The sequence below is a fragment of the Eretmochelys imbricata genome, chromosome 28 (genome assembly GCF_965152235.1).
Source record: "Eretmochelys imbricata isolate rEreImb1 chromosome 28, rEreImb1.hap1, whole genome shotgun sequence".
Classification (NCBI taxonomy): domain Eukaryota; kingdom Metazoa; phylum Chordata; order Testudines; family Cheloniidae; genus Eretmochelys; species Eretmochelys imbricata.
The window spans coordinates 2,276,453-2,289,575 of record NC_135599.1 but is presented as its reverse complement, the minus strand read 5'-3'; the positions used below and the strand labels follow the sequence as shown (position 1 = coordinate 2,289,575).

General features: G+C 47.8%; 2 non-coding genes across 2 annotated transcripts; one reads left to right on the top strand and one right to left on the bottom strand.

Moving 5' to 3' along the window:
* Positions 1–4,096: 4,096 nt before the first annotated feature.
* Positions 4,097–4,178, bottom strand: TRNAS-GCU (transfer RNA serine (anticodon GCU)). Its single transcript has one exon. It is a non-coding gene; the product is annotated as a tRNA-Ser (tRNA).
* A 7,635-nt stretch (positions 4,179–11,813) lies between these two features.
* TRNAC-GCA (transfer RNA cysteine (anticodon GCA)) lies at positions 11,814–11,885 on the top strand. Its single transcript has one exon. It is a non-coding gene; the product is annotated as a tRNA-Cys (tRNA).
* The last annotated feature ends 1,238 nt before the right edge of the window (positions 11,886–13,123 follow it).

The following is a 13,123-nucleotide window of genomic DNA, read 5'->3' as shown; positions in this document are numbered from 1 at the left end:
ATTCATAAACCAGTCGGAGAACACTTCAATCTCTCTGGTCACATGATTAGAGACATGAAAGTTGCGATATTACAACAGAAAAACTTCAAATCCGGACTCCAGCGAGAGACTGTTGAATTGGAATTCATTTGCAAATTGGATACAATTAACTTAGGCTTGAATAGAGACTGGGAGTGGCTAAGTCATTATACAAGGTAACCTATTTCCCCTTGATTTTTCCTACCCCCTCCCCCCCCCGACGTTCTTGTCACTTGCACGGCTGTTACTCTGAAACCTTTTCCTCCTTTCTGTGCAAAGCGCTGGTATTTTGCACAGTAAAGGTACTTCCTGAGGAGGGAAAGGGAGCTGCATTCACTTTATGAACAATCACTAGAAAATGAACATCAGAACAGCCACGCTATGTCAGACCAATGGTCCAGCTAACCAGTATCCTGTCTTCTGACAGTGGCCAATGCTAGGTACTTCTGAGGGAATGAACAGAACAGGGACTCATCAAGTGATCCATCCCCTGTTGCCCATTCCCAGCTTCTGGTGACAGATTAAACCCATTAGATGAGGCCTCCATCCCTCACAGAAATCATCTCCCTTCTTCAGTTAAGGGACATTCTGGATCTTTCCTTATCCTTGAAGAGACCAAGGGTTGGAATCTGCTGTATCCAGCCACTTCTGTACATAGCAGGAATGAACACAAAGAGTTCCTTTAGAAGGAGCTGTCTCCTTCCTTCGCAGGTTAGATTTTTCTATGATTTTTCTTCCTCCCACACTTTTCATCACGCTTGGAGCCTGACTCAGTTCAGAGCTGAAATGCTGCCTCTTTGAACACATTCAAGAAAATGTCTGTGCTATGGACAGAAATGAGATTCAGACCCCCTTCTCTACAGGAAGCTATAGCTTGAATACATTGAAATACATTGTGCGACCCTCTGGGTAGGTGGGAAAAGAGAAGCCAGCTCAGCACATGATGAAACTGGAGCCTAATTCCTCCGAGGAGAGGAAGACCTCTTTCTTCTCTTTGTCCTAAACAGCCCCCTTCCTTGGATAACCCTTTGCTGGGATCAGAATGGATGGGGAACAGCCGTTTCTGAGGATTAATTTCACATCATATTTGGTGTTGATTCCTAGATTTTACAGCCAGACTAGATCACTATGTACATCCGGTCTGACCTTTTTCGTAACAGAGTCCAGAGAATTTTCCCCAGTGACTCCTACATCCACCCCAACGTCTTCTGGTTGAATGAGCACGGTTCATTCAGAAAGTCATGAGGTTTGGATGTAAAAGGTGTGAAGTGATGGGAAAACTGGCCCTTCCTCCCAGTTTAAATTCTTTAACTCCTACATCTAGACAATAATACTCTGCTCTTTACTGGCCATAAATGAAACCCAGGTCTCGCTAGGGTTGATCAAAGAGGTTTTTCTGTACCGTCAGCAGGGTTGAGTGGTCTAAGGCACAAGACTCTATATCTCAAGTCAGTGTTCTGGTCTCTGTATAGAGATGTCTGTTTAAATCACACTCCATTGGCTCATTTCAATCAGCTTTGTCACATGGAGACACAGTAGCTGGAGAAAGCCTAGTATGGCTGACAAAAATCTGTGTGCATGCATTCCCCAGTGGTTAGAATTTTGTGCTCTTACTCTCAATTCCCAGTTGGGGAAGGACTTTTTCTAACAAAAATTTACTTTCCATTCTTCACTTGCAAGTCAAACAAGAAATACAATATTCCCCCCACCCCAACTCCCCATCCTTCTTCATGCTGCTGGAAAACTCTGTACCTTAAAGCCCAGGCTCTACGCCCTTTTATAGAACTAGATCTGCTTTTCCCCCCTGATTCATTGTATCAGCTTTCTCAGCTTTGGCTGCCCCATTTGTCAACTCTGTGCAGGCAGGAAGCAGCCAAAGTGCTGATTTCCTGGCGCATTGGTTAGGGGATCATGGTTTTTGCACAGCGTCTGCATGTCCATCTTTCACCTCCTTGTCCTCCTCAGTAAGCCAAACCCTTTCCCACAGATACTTCGATCAGAAACTGTAGTGACCCAAGGACCTGCAGGTTTCCCTCACTCATCTTTATTATACTGCATTTCAGTGTTTTGTATGGTTGTCACTGGAAGCTGTCAGGGAAACGTCCGTGAAAAAGCAGAGTGGATATGAGCTTTGTTGGTTGTGAGATTTGTTTGTGTTTTGTGTCATTGTGAGATGCGCAAATTGGAGGTGCCCTTGCAGCATTTGTGATGATTGTCTGAGTTAAAACAGAAGTTCTTGGTGCCGTTTGCTTCCCTGTTCTTCAAAGTGACACCAGCTGATGTAGTGGCTACTGAGAGAGCCTTCAAAAAGGGCCCCAAAAGTGACAGTAACTGGTTTCTGTAGTGTAGTGGTTATCACATTTGCCTAATGCACAAAAGTTCCCTGGTTCAGAAACAGTGCTGCTTTCTCTCTTGTGGCTCCTGTTGTCTTCTTTCCATCCAACTCCTTTCTCAAATACATCCATAGCTTCTATGCTTTCTTCCTCGTTGTTTTTTTTCTTTCATGAAACTTGAAGTTCAAAAGGAGAACGTTAGCCTGCATGTTGAGGGGCGGAATAGACCATCATTTGGGAGATTGCCAGCTACATATCAAATCTGAGCATAGAAGAATCCCAACCCTTTGTCCAGCATAGTTACCTCCGAGCCAGCAGTGTTCCTCCTCGCTTTTGTTTATTTTGAGCTAACCGCAAACAGCCTCGTGTACCCTTTCCATGTCAGAAAAATCTATTTCCTGATTATCACATTTCCCCTCCTTTCCTGGCTAGGCAGGGTTGTGATGTAAGGAATCAGAACATAATAATTGGAAGTTGCTAGCCTAGTCACAGCATAATCATTGTGGAGCTTAAACTTTGTTCTGTAAACCAGCTGATACCTGTTATCCATGTATTTTCTGTTCCTAGACCAAACACTGCCCTGTTGGATCCGAGTTCTCCGGAATTCTCAGCCGTTGTTTCTGGGGGGGATTGGCTCCAGGCCATTAAAATGGATCACTATAAGGATAACTTCACAGCTGCTGGCTATACAACATCACTTTTCCCTTTCTAAATAACGTTTTTCCCATAATATTTTTTAACACTCAACAGCTTGCTCATCTTCAAACCATGTAAACACAAGCTCTGAGCTACAAATTTCCTTCCTGTTCCCTTGATTTTTTTAGCACAGTAAATTGATATAAAAGAAACAGAAAACAAAACAATTTCCAATATTATACATTGAGGACAGGTCTTTTTTTTTTTTTCATGCAGGTCCCCAACACATGTGGGACCTTGTGATCACACTTGTGATCTGTTGAAGTTTTCCTCTGGGTGCGTTATTGAAATATGTTCTGGGGTTGGGAAGTGCCCACCACCAGCCTTTCAGGTGCGACAATGGAAAAGCTAGGCTCGCTGCTGGCCCATTAAAGGTATCCACACTCGCAAGGTCTATCCCAGGAACTGTGTATAATGCAGACTTCTCCAAGATAGCACAGAGACAATGGACACTGCTTGACTCAAATCCTAGCAAAGGAGCTTTCTAGAAAGTTGGAAGAAACTATGAAAGAGGGGAGGAGACATCATGACTTGGCCTCGCTCCCCCACAACTCAACACCTGGAAACACAACAGGAGGACAAAGACTGCACTGAAATAATTCAGAGATCAGAAGAGAATAATAATAATCCATTCAAATCAAAGTCCCCAAACAGACTAGTATTGGTTTTTCAGCGGAAAATTTTCAATTTGGGGGATTTTGTTTTCCCAGTCAGACCTTGCAAAGGGAAGCAGAGAGAAAATGTTTGAGTTGCCTCCTTCAGAACAGCTTGGCCTGGACACTCTAGCTGTGGGTCACTGTCGTTGCCTTGCTGTGGACGGGGGTATTTTAATAATTTATGGAGGTCCCAGGGTGAGATTATGAGGATGTTACCTTTTGAGATAAGATATAGAGAGCTAGACAATTCTTTCAGTACCACATTTCATTTAAAGCAGGGGATCTGAGTTCCTGAGAAGGTTTTTGTTTGCAGGAAGCACCATGGTTTGGTCTGTCATTATACCAAAGGGGGATATGGTTGTTTGGAAAGGAAGAGAGAAGACTGAATGCCTTCGATGAGGATGATATTCGAACCCATGCATGCAGAGCACAATGGATTAGCAGTCCATCACCTTAACCACTCGGCCACCTCATCTGAGCTGCCAGGAAAGGGCACGAGGAGAAATCTAAGGCCAGCAGAGATAGGGACAATAAGGAGTTTTTAAATACTAAGCATAAGCAGGGTCTGAATGAGCTCCCCCCTCACATCTAGTGAGGAGCTGGGGGGAAAGACTTCAGGAAAAGCCCGTTTGCATAGACACGCCTACTCTGCCTAGGTACACAGCGTGATGGAGCCCCTTTGCCAGAATGACCCGTTTTGGCTGGTGTCAGGTTACAAATCACTTTAGCATTCAGTGAAATGAAATGTTATTATCCTTCCTGTATGAGTGAAAGGCAGCAGAACATACTTAGTCCATCCTGATTGAGGGGCTTGTGGGTGAGGAATACCTTTTATTGGACTGCATAGAAGTGATTGAGGACTTCACCTAAACCAGTGGTCCCCAAACTTGTGCCCTCTTATCCGTGTCTGCGGCCCCTCGGAAGCTGCAGTCGAGAACCAGGGCTGGGAGTGGGGCTCTTGTTTCCTGGGAAGAGGGGTGCGGACGGGGCTAAGGGGGACAAGGCTGGACCAGAGGCCAGGTGCCCAGGCTGAGGGTGGGGTTGGGGAATAGAATCATAGAATCATAGAATATCAGGGTTGGAAGGGACCTCAGGAGGTCATCGAGTCCAACCCCCTGCTCAAAGCAGGACCAATCCTCAATTAAATCATCCCAGCCAGGGCTTTGTCAAGCCTGACCTTAAAAACTTCTAAGGAAGGAGATTCTACCACCTCCCTAGGTAACGCATTCCAGAGTTTCACCACCCTCCTAGTGAAAAAGTTTTTCCTAATATCCAACCTAAACCTCCCCCACTGCAACTTGAGACCATTACTCCTTGTCCTGTCATCTTCTACCACTGACAATAGTCTAGAACCATCCTCTTTGGAACCACCTCTCAGGTAGTTGAAAGCAGCTACCAAATCCCCCCTCATTCTTCTCTTCTGCAGACTAAACAATCTCAGTTCCCTCAGCCTCTCCTCATAAGTCATGTGTTCCAGATCCCTAATCATTTTTGTTGCCCTTCGCTGGACTCTCTCCAATTTATCCACATCCTCCTTGTAGTGTGGGGCCCAAACTGGACACACTACTCCAGATGAGGCCTCACCAATGTCGAAGAGAGGGGAACGATCACGTCCCTCGATCTGCTGGCTCTGCCCCTACCTATACATCCCAAAATGCCATGGGCCTTCTTGGCAACAAGGGCACACTGTTGACTCATATCCAGCTTCTCGTCCACTGTCACCCCTAGGTCCTTTTCCGCAGAACTGCTGCCTAGCCATTTGGTCCCTAGTCTGTAGCGGTGCATTGGATTCTTCCATCCTAAGTGCAGGACCCTGCACTTATCCTTGTTGAACCTCATCAATTTTCTTTTGGCCCAATCCTCCAATTTTTCTAGGTCCCTCTGTATCCTATCCCTACCTGCCACCGTATCTACCACTCCTCCTAGTTTAGTATCATCCGCAAATTTGCTGAGAGTGCAATCCACACCATCCTCCAGATCATTTATAAAGATATTGAACAAAACTGGCCCCAGGGCCGACCCTTGGGGCACTCCGCTTGATACCGGCTGCTAACTAGACATGGAGCCATTGATCACTACCCGTTGAGCCCGACAATCTAGCCAACTTTCTACCTACCTTATCGTGCATTCATCTAGCCCATACTTCTTTAACTTGCTGACAAGAATACTGTGGGAGACCATGTCAAAAGCTTTGCTAAAGTCAAGAAACAATACATCCACTGCTTTCCCTTCATCCACAGAACCAGTAATCTCATCATAGAAGGCGATTAGATTAGTCAGGCATGACCTTCCCTTGGTGAATCCATGCTGACTGTTCCTGATCACTTTCCTCTCGCGTAAGTGCTTCAGGATAGATTCCTTGAGGACCTGCTCCATGATTTTTCCAGGGACTGAGGTGAGGCTGACTGGCCTGTAGTTCCCAGGATCCTCCTTCTTCCCTTTTTTAAAGATTGGCACTACATTAGCCTTTTTCCAGTCATCCGGGACTTCCCCCGTTCGCCACGAGTTTTCAAAGATAATGGCCAATGGCTCTGCAATCACAGCCGCCAATTCCTTTAGCACTCTCGGATGCAACGCATCCAGCCCCATGGACTTGTGCACGTCCAGCTTTTCTAACTACTCCCTAACCACCTCTTTCCCCACAGAGGGCTGGGCACCTACTCCCCATGCTGTGTTGCCCAGCGCAGCAGTCTGGGAGCTGACCTTGTTCGTGAAGACAGAGGCAAAGAAAGCATTGAGTACATTAGCTTTTTCCACATCCTCTGTCACTTGGTTGCCTCCCTCATTCAGTAAGGGGCCCACACTTTCCTTGGCTTTCTTCTACTTGCCAACATACCTGAACAAACCCTTCTTGTTACTCTTAAAATCTCTTGCTAGCTGCAGCTCCAGGTGTGATTTGGCCCTCCTGATTTCATTCCTACATGCCCGAGCAATATTTTTATACTCTTCCCTGGTCATCTGTCCAATCTTCCACTTCTTGTAAGCTTCTTTTTTATGTTTAAGATCCGCAAGGATTTCACCGTTAAGCCAAGCTGGTCACCTGCCATATTTACTATTCTTTCTACGCATCAGGATGGTTTGTCCCTGTAACCTCAATAGGGATTCCTTGAAATACAGCCAGCTCTCCTGGACTCCTTTTCCCCTCATGTTATTCCCCCAGGGGATCCTACCCATCAGTTCCCTGAGGGAGTCAAAGTCTGCTTTCCTGAAGTCCAGGGTCCGTATTCTGCTGCTTACCTTTCTTCCCTGTGTCAGGATCCTGAACTTGACCAACTCATGGTCACTGCCTCCCAGAATCCCATCCACTTTTGCTTCCCCTACTAATTCTTCCCGGTTTGTGAGCAGCAGGTCAAGAAAAGCTCCCCCCCAGTTGGCTCCTCCAGCACTTGCACCAGGAAAGTGTCCCCTACGCTTTCCTAAAACTTCCTGGATTGTCTATGCACCGCTGTAGTGCTCTCCCAGCAGATATCAGGGTGATTGAAGTCTCCCATGAGAACCAGGGCGTGCGATCTAGTAACTTCTGCGAGTTGGCAGAAGAAAGCCTCGTCCACCTCATCCCCCTGGTCTGGTGGTCTATAGCAGACTCCCACAACGACATCACCCTTGTTGCTCACACTTCTAAACTTAATCCAGAGACTCTCAGGTTTTTCTGCAGTTTCCTACCGGAGCTCTGAGCAGTCATACTGCTCCCTTACATACAGTGCTACTCCCCCACCTTTTCTGCCCTGCCTGTCCTTCCTGAACAGTTTATAACCATCCATGACAGTACTCCAGTCATGTGAGTTATCCCACCAAGTCTCTGTTATTCCAATCACGTCATAATTCCTTGACATCACCAGGACCTCCAGTTCTCCCTGCTTGTTTCCAAGGCTTTGTGCATTTGTACATAGGCACTTGAGGTAATCTTCTGATCGCCCCTCATTCTCAGTATGAGGTAGGAGCCCTCCCCTCTCACATGCTCCTGCTCGTGCTTCCTTCCGGTATCCTGCTTCCCCACTTACCTCAGGGCTTTGGTCTCCTTCCCCCGGTGAACCTAGTTTAAAGCCCTCGTCACTAGGTTAGCCAGCCTGCTTGCGAAGATGCTCTTCCCTCTCTTCATTAGGTGGAGCCCATCTCTGCCCAGCACTCCTCCTCGGAACACCATCCCATGGTCAAAGAATCCAAAGCCTTCTCTCCGACACCACCTGCATAGCCATTCGTTGACTTCCACGATTCGACAGTCTCTACCCAGGCCTTTTCCTTCGACGGGGAGGATGGACGAGAAGACCACTTGCACCTCAAACTCCTTTATCCTTCTTCCCAGAGCCACGTAGTCCGCAGTGATCTGCTCAAGGTCATCCTTGGCAGTATCATTTGTGCCCACGTGGAGAAGCAGGAAGGGGTAGCGATCCGAGGGCTTGATGAGTCTCGGCAGTCTCTCCATCACATCGTGAATCTGAAGAGCAGGGGCAGAGTGGAGCTGAGTGGTGCTCCCTCCCTGCCCTCCATGGGGGCTGGCTCAGGCCCTGAGGTGCCCCCATGAACATTCCTCTGTGCCTCCCTAGGAGGCATACCCCACATTTTGGGGACCACTGACCCAACTCGCTAAGCAGGGACTGGTGATGCCAAAGCCCAGGGAAAGGTAGAAGAAGTGCAGGGACCCCGGCACTGGAACCATGGCCCTGCCCACCCCACTTCTGCCTGCAGCCCCACCCTCTTCACGCCTTCCACCCATGGCCCCATCAACTACGTCATCTCTGTTCCACCCCTTCCCCCACTGCCCCACCCTGCTCGCTCCTTAACCCCCCCGTGGCCCTGAGACCAGAGAAGCTCTGTGCCCCGGCTGCAGGCCCCCGGCCATAGCAGGGGGTGAGAGCACCTCCAGCCCTGGGGCCGACATAGGGGAGACTTTTCCAGGGGGCCTAATTTGGCCAGGTGCCCTAATCATGGGCCCCACTGGCCCATGTGGCAACCCACCACTGCCCCCTTGGCAACACAACTTTGGGCAGGCTCAGCTTCCCCGAGCCTGCATTACATGCCACCCAGGCTACCACTGCTCAGTGTGTGGCCAGTATCTCTGTGTCCTCTGCTGTTTGTGCTGGCCTTCGGGGTGGGCCACCCAGGCAGGCACCCAGGGCACCCGGTCATCAAAGGGGCACCATGCAGCAGTGCAAAGGTGCACGCTGCCAGTGTAGTGTCAGAAACTGCTTCCTGGGGTGGGGGGTCCCAGATTTCTCCCTGCTTCTTCCCAGCTCAACCCCTCCCACAATGTTTCTCCGTGGCCCCATAGAGGGTTGCGGGGGAGCGAGGAGCAACACGAAGTGTTCCATGCATCCTGGTCACTTTCCCCACCTGGGCTATGCTCAGAGGCGAGCATCAGAAGCTGCTTCTCTCTGCCCTCCCCTTATACAGCCCAGGGGAGGAAAGTGACCTGGATGCAGGGAGCTCTGAAGTCACTCCTCATCCCCCTCAACCCCCGCAGCCCCTAGGGGTGCCCGGAAGAGCAGCATTCCAGAGAGAAGAAGGCAGCAATGCCAGCTGCCCCATGCACACAGGTCAGTTTCCCCACATGGGTGCAGGAGGGGTACAGCAATTAGGGGTGAAGGGGGTGCAGGAGGGGAGTATGGGAGTTAAGGGCAAAGGGGACAAAGTGTAGGGGTTAGGGCACAGGAGGGGGCAGGGGTTAGGGGTGAAGGAGGTGCAAGGGTTGGGAGTGCAGGAACTAGGGGCAAAGGGGGAGTGGGGAGCCTACAGGGGCCTGGGGCAATGGGTGTGCCAAAGTACAAGTTTTGCACAGGGTGCCATTTTCCCTAAGGCTGGTCCTGGGGAGGAATTTCCCCATTGATAACATTTCTTGCTGGGAGGGGGAAGAAGAGAAAAGAGGTGTTTTCGCTCTCTCTTTCCTCTCCATTTTTTCCCGTTCCTTCAATTCCAGAATTCTCCCTTGTATTTCAGACTGGGATTAAAGGCAGCTCCAGACTTTCCCTCTCTCCCTTCTGGGAAATCAAGATCAAGTTTTTACAAGGAGCTAAAGAAGCCTCAATTCCGCATCTGAATTAATGTCACATTTCTCACTACTTGACAGAAAGAAATGTCATGTCAATCCCAGGTGAGTCCACTCCAGTCATGCCGTAGGGCATTGCGTCACCACGTGGCCATTTCACTTCCCTCCTCAGTTTCACCCAGAGACACAATTTCCTTTGCACAGATCCATGAACACCAAACCTTTCTGTGTCTCTAGTCTGAGCAAGGGCATTCAATTGCTTTGAAACCTTCTCTCCTGCAATGGCAACTGTCGGACAGAGGGGACATGGCCACCTTCAGCCCTGACAGTGAGATATTCCCTCTCCTCTTTCTTCATGCTGCTGCTGTTATTCCATCAAACATGACCGATGGAATAAAAAGCTAGGTTTACTCCAGGCTGAGGAAAGAAAGGAGCCACCAACTCCCCAAAAAATCTCAGTGACCCAAAGAAAACCCACCCCTGCTATTGGAGATACAACAGGAAAAGGGACTGTCTGAATTGTTAAAGCAGGGAGTGAACAATCTACAGCAAAATCATTAACCACAAACACACTCTAACCATGCTCCAGCCAGTAGGGAAACGGGCAGAAATTCTCGCTCTTCAGCCATGGCCACACTTACAGAACTGCACAGCACCGAGTGTGCTGGGTAAGCTGGTCTGAGCAAACAATTGGAAATGACCTTTCAATGAGAACAGAACCACAGTGCAGAAAATCCCCTGTGTTAAGTGGTTGTGGCTGAGTGCTTAGGGAGCTGGCCTAGGAAACCATGGGGGTCTTTCTCTGGAGGTTTGGTTCTTGCCAACTAGGGAAGGCTGGTGTGTGGTGTCTTCATGGGTGTACCTTCAGTGCCTGAGCACCCAGGGAGCCAAGTCTAGTCTTCCTCTCAGGCCAAGGACAAGTCTACATTTCAAACATTGAGTCTACACTGCTGCAGCTCGGTAATGAAGATGCTCTGTGCCAGGGTTTCTCAAACTTCATTTCACTGCAACCCCCCACTGCCAAAGAAACTTACTACATAACCCCGGGAAGGGGGACCAAACACCAAGCCCCTCCACACTGGGCTGGGGGGAGCTAAAGCTGAAGCCCAAGCCCTGCCCCACTGAGGGGAGGGCAGAAGCAAAGCTTAAGGGATTCAGCTCTGGGTGGCGGGTAATCAGACCTTTGGCTTCAGACCCAAGCCCCAACAAGTCTAACGCCAGCCCTGGTGACCCCATTAAAACAGAATCATGACCCACCTTGGGATCTTGTCCCACAGTTTGAAAACTACTGCTCTGTGCTGATGGGTGTTACGAATTACACCTGATAGGACATGCACACAAATGCTATGAATTACACCTGGTTGGACACGCACAGTTCAAATCTAGGCTGAGGCACATAAACAAAGTCCACAACTGCAGAGTTCCCAAAAAACACCAACGTTATTACGCTTGAGCGTGGTGCCCCCCTGCTAGCCAGGAGGGGACCCCAAATACAGATTATACAAAGGTTATATACTTTTTATCAAAGCATGTTGCCCTCGTGCATCAGAAACCTTAGCCAATAAACAAACCCTTTTCTTATCTACCACCTATACCTGCTTGGTGCATTCCTCGTGCTAAACTAGTATGTTAATTACACAGCATGGTCCTAAAGCCATGCATCAGTAACTTTTATAATCAGGATGGGAGGCCTCACATCAAAGGCCAGGAGATAGGGAGTTAGGGACAGACAAAGAATAGATACCAGGAGTCAAGGTAGGCTGGAGACAAGGAGGAGGATTTTCACAGGAATGCAGTATCTAAGGAACACTCCTCCTGGTGCATGATGTGCTTGCTTTTAGACAATGGTGGGCCCCAAACCAAAATGGAGTCACATGTGCTAACTTTTCCTTAACATGGGAGAGAGTTTTCCTGTCAGTGTAGTTAATTCACTTCCCCAGAGGTGGTAGCTATGTCAGTGGGAGAAGCTATGTCATTGGGTGTGCAAGTTGTGGTGTTTACCACATTTATGAAGTTGAATCAAACCCCATTATTAAAACCACCTGTGGTCTGGGAGTAGAAAAGGAGCTTGCTGAAGCAAAGTCCTTCAAAGTCCTGGAGATCATGACTCCAGCCCACTGTTGTTATGGGGGTATAGCTCAGTGGTAGAGTGTTTGACTGCAAATCAAGTGGTCTGTGGTTCAAATTCAAGTGCCCTCTTATTAGCTCTTTTTTTAAAAAAAAAAGAAAAAAAAGAAAACATTTTCATTTCCATTCTCCATTATGTTCATGAATTCCACTGTATGAGGATTCTTGAAATAAATGTAAACCCTCAATGTTTCACTGTGCAAATGTATAAAAACGTAGCAAACCTGGCCATCAACTGAAATCATTACAGTCTTCTGTGTCTAGTTTATGTTTTCATAAATTAAACAAAGGTATAATATGAATACACATTTGGAGATCCCTGTTCTCCAGGGGCTATTGTTAGGATATAGATATTCAGGCCTGTCTGTAAAGGCCTGTACTCTAAGAATTTAGGTGTATTCTTATCACTTGGCTAGTTCTAGAGGTATAAAAGAAAGAATCAAAAATTACACTGTCTGCCGGTGTAAGGGCCTTCTCTTACTGTGACAGTCTGAGGCCCCTGTGCTTAGGACTAAGGCCTTTGGCTAAGCAGCAGAGGCAGCCATAAGCTGGGAAGTGAAAAGTCACCTCCTCACATTCCAACCTAGTCACATAGAAATCAGGTGCTATTGGGCTGATAGGAATACAATCCTGTCCTGATAATGCCTATCACCTCCAGAGAAAGGGAAGTGCCTAAAAGATGTAAAAGGAAGCTTGGTTTGATAGCATCCTGTCTGGCAAGAACTCACTTATCAATAGCTGGGATGTGAAATCCTCATTTCTGTCTTTGTGCTATCACTTTGGTCCCCATTTCCCTATTGTTTGTCTGTATCATCTCTGTCTAGTTCTGTGATTGTTTCTGTCTGCTGTATAATTAATTTTCCTGGGTGTAAACTAATTAAGGTGGTGGGATATAATTGGTTAAATAATCATGTTACAATATGTTAGGATTGGTTTGTTAAATTTCAGGAAAATGCTTGGTTAAGGTACAGCTAAGCAGAACTCCCGGGTGGGGAAATTGGAATCATATTTAGCTAAAGGGGGAAATGGGAACGGGGACACAGGTGTAAGGCTCGGTGGTGTCAGAGCTGGGAAGGGGGACACTAAGGACAGAAACTGGAATCATGCTTGCTGGAAGTTTACCCCAATAAACATCGAATTGTTTGCACCTTTGGACTTCAGGTATTGTTGCTCTCTGTTCATGCGAGAAGGACCAGGGAAGGAAGTGGGTGAAGGAATAAGCCCCCTAACAGCTATGCTGTGCAGAAGAAGAAGAACCACATCCAGTTGGGGTTCAGGAGTCTGATGAGCAAAGGCAACTTGGTGCAGGC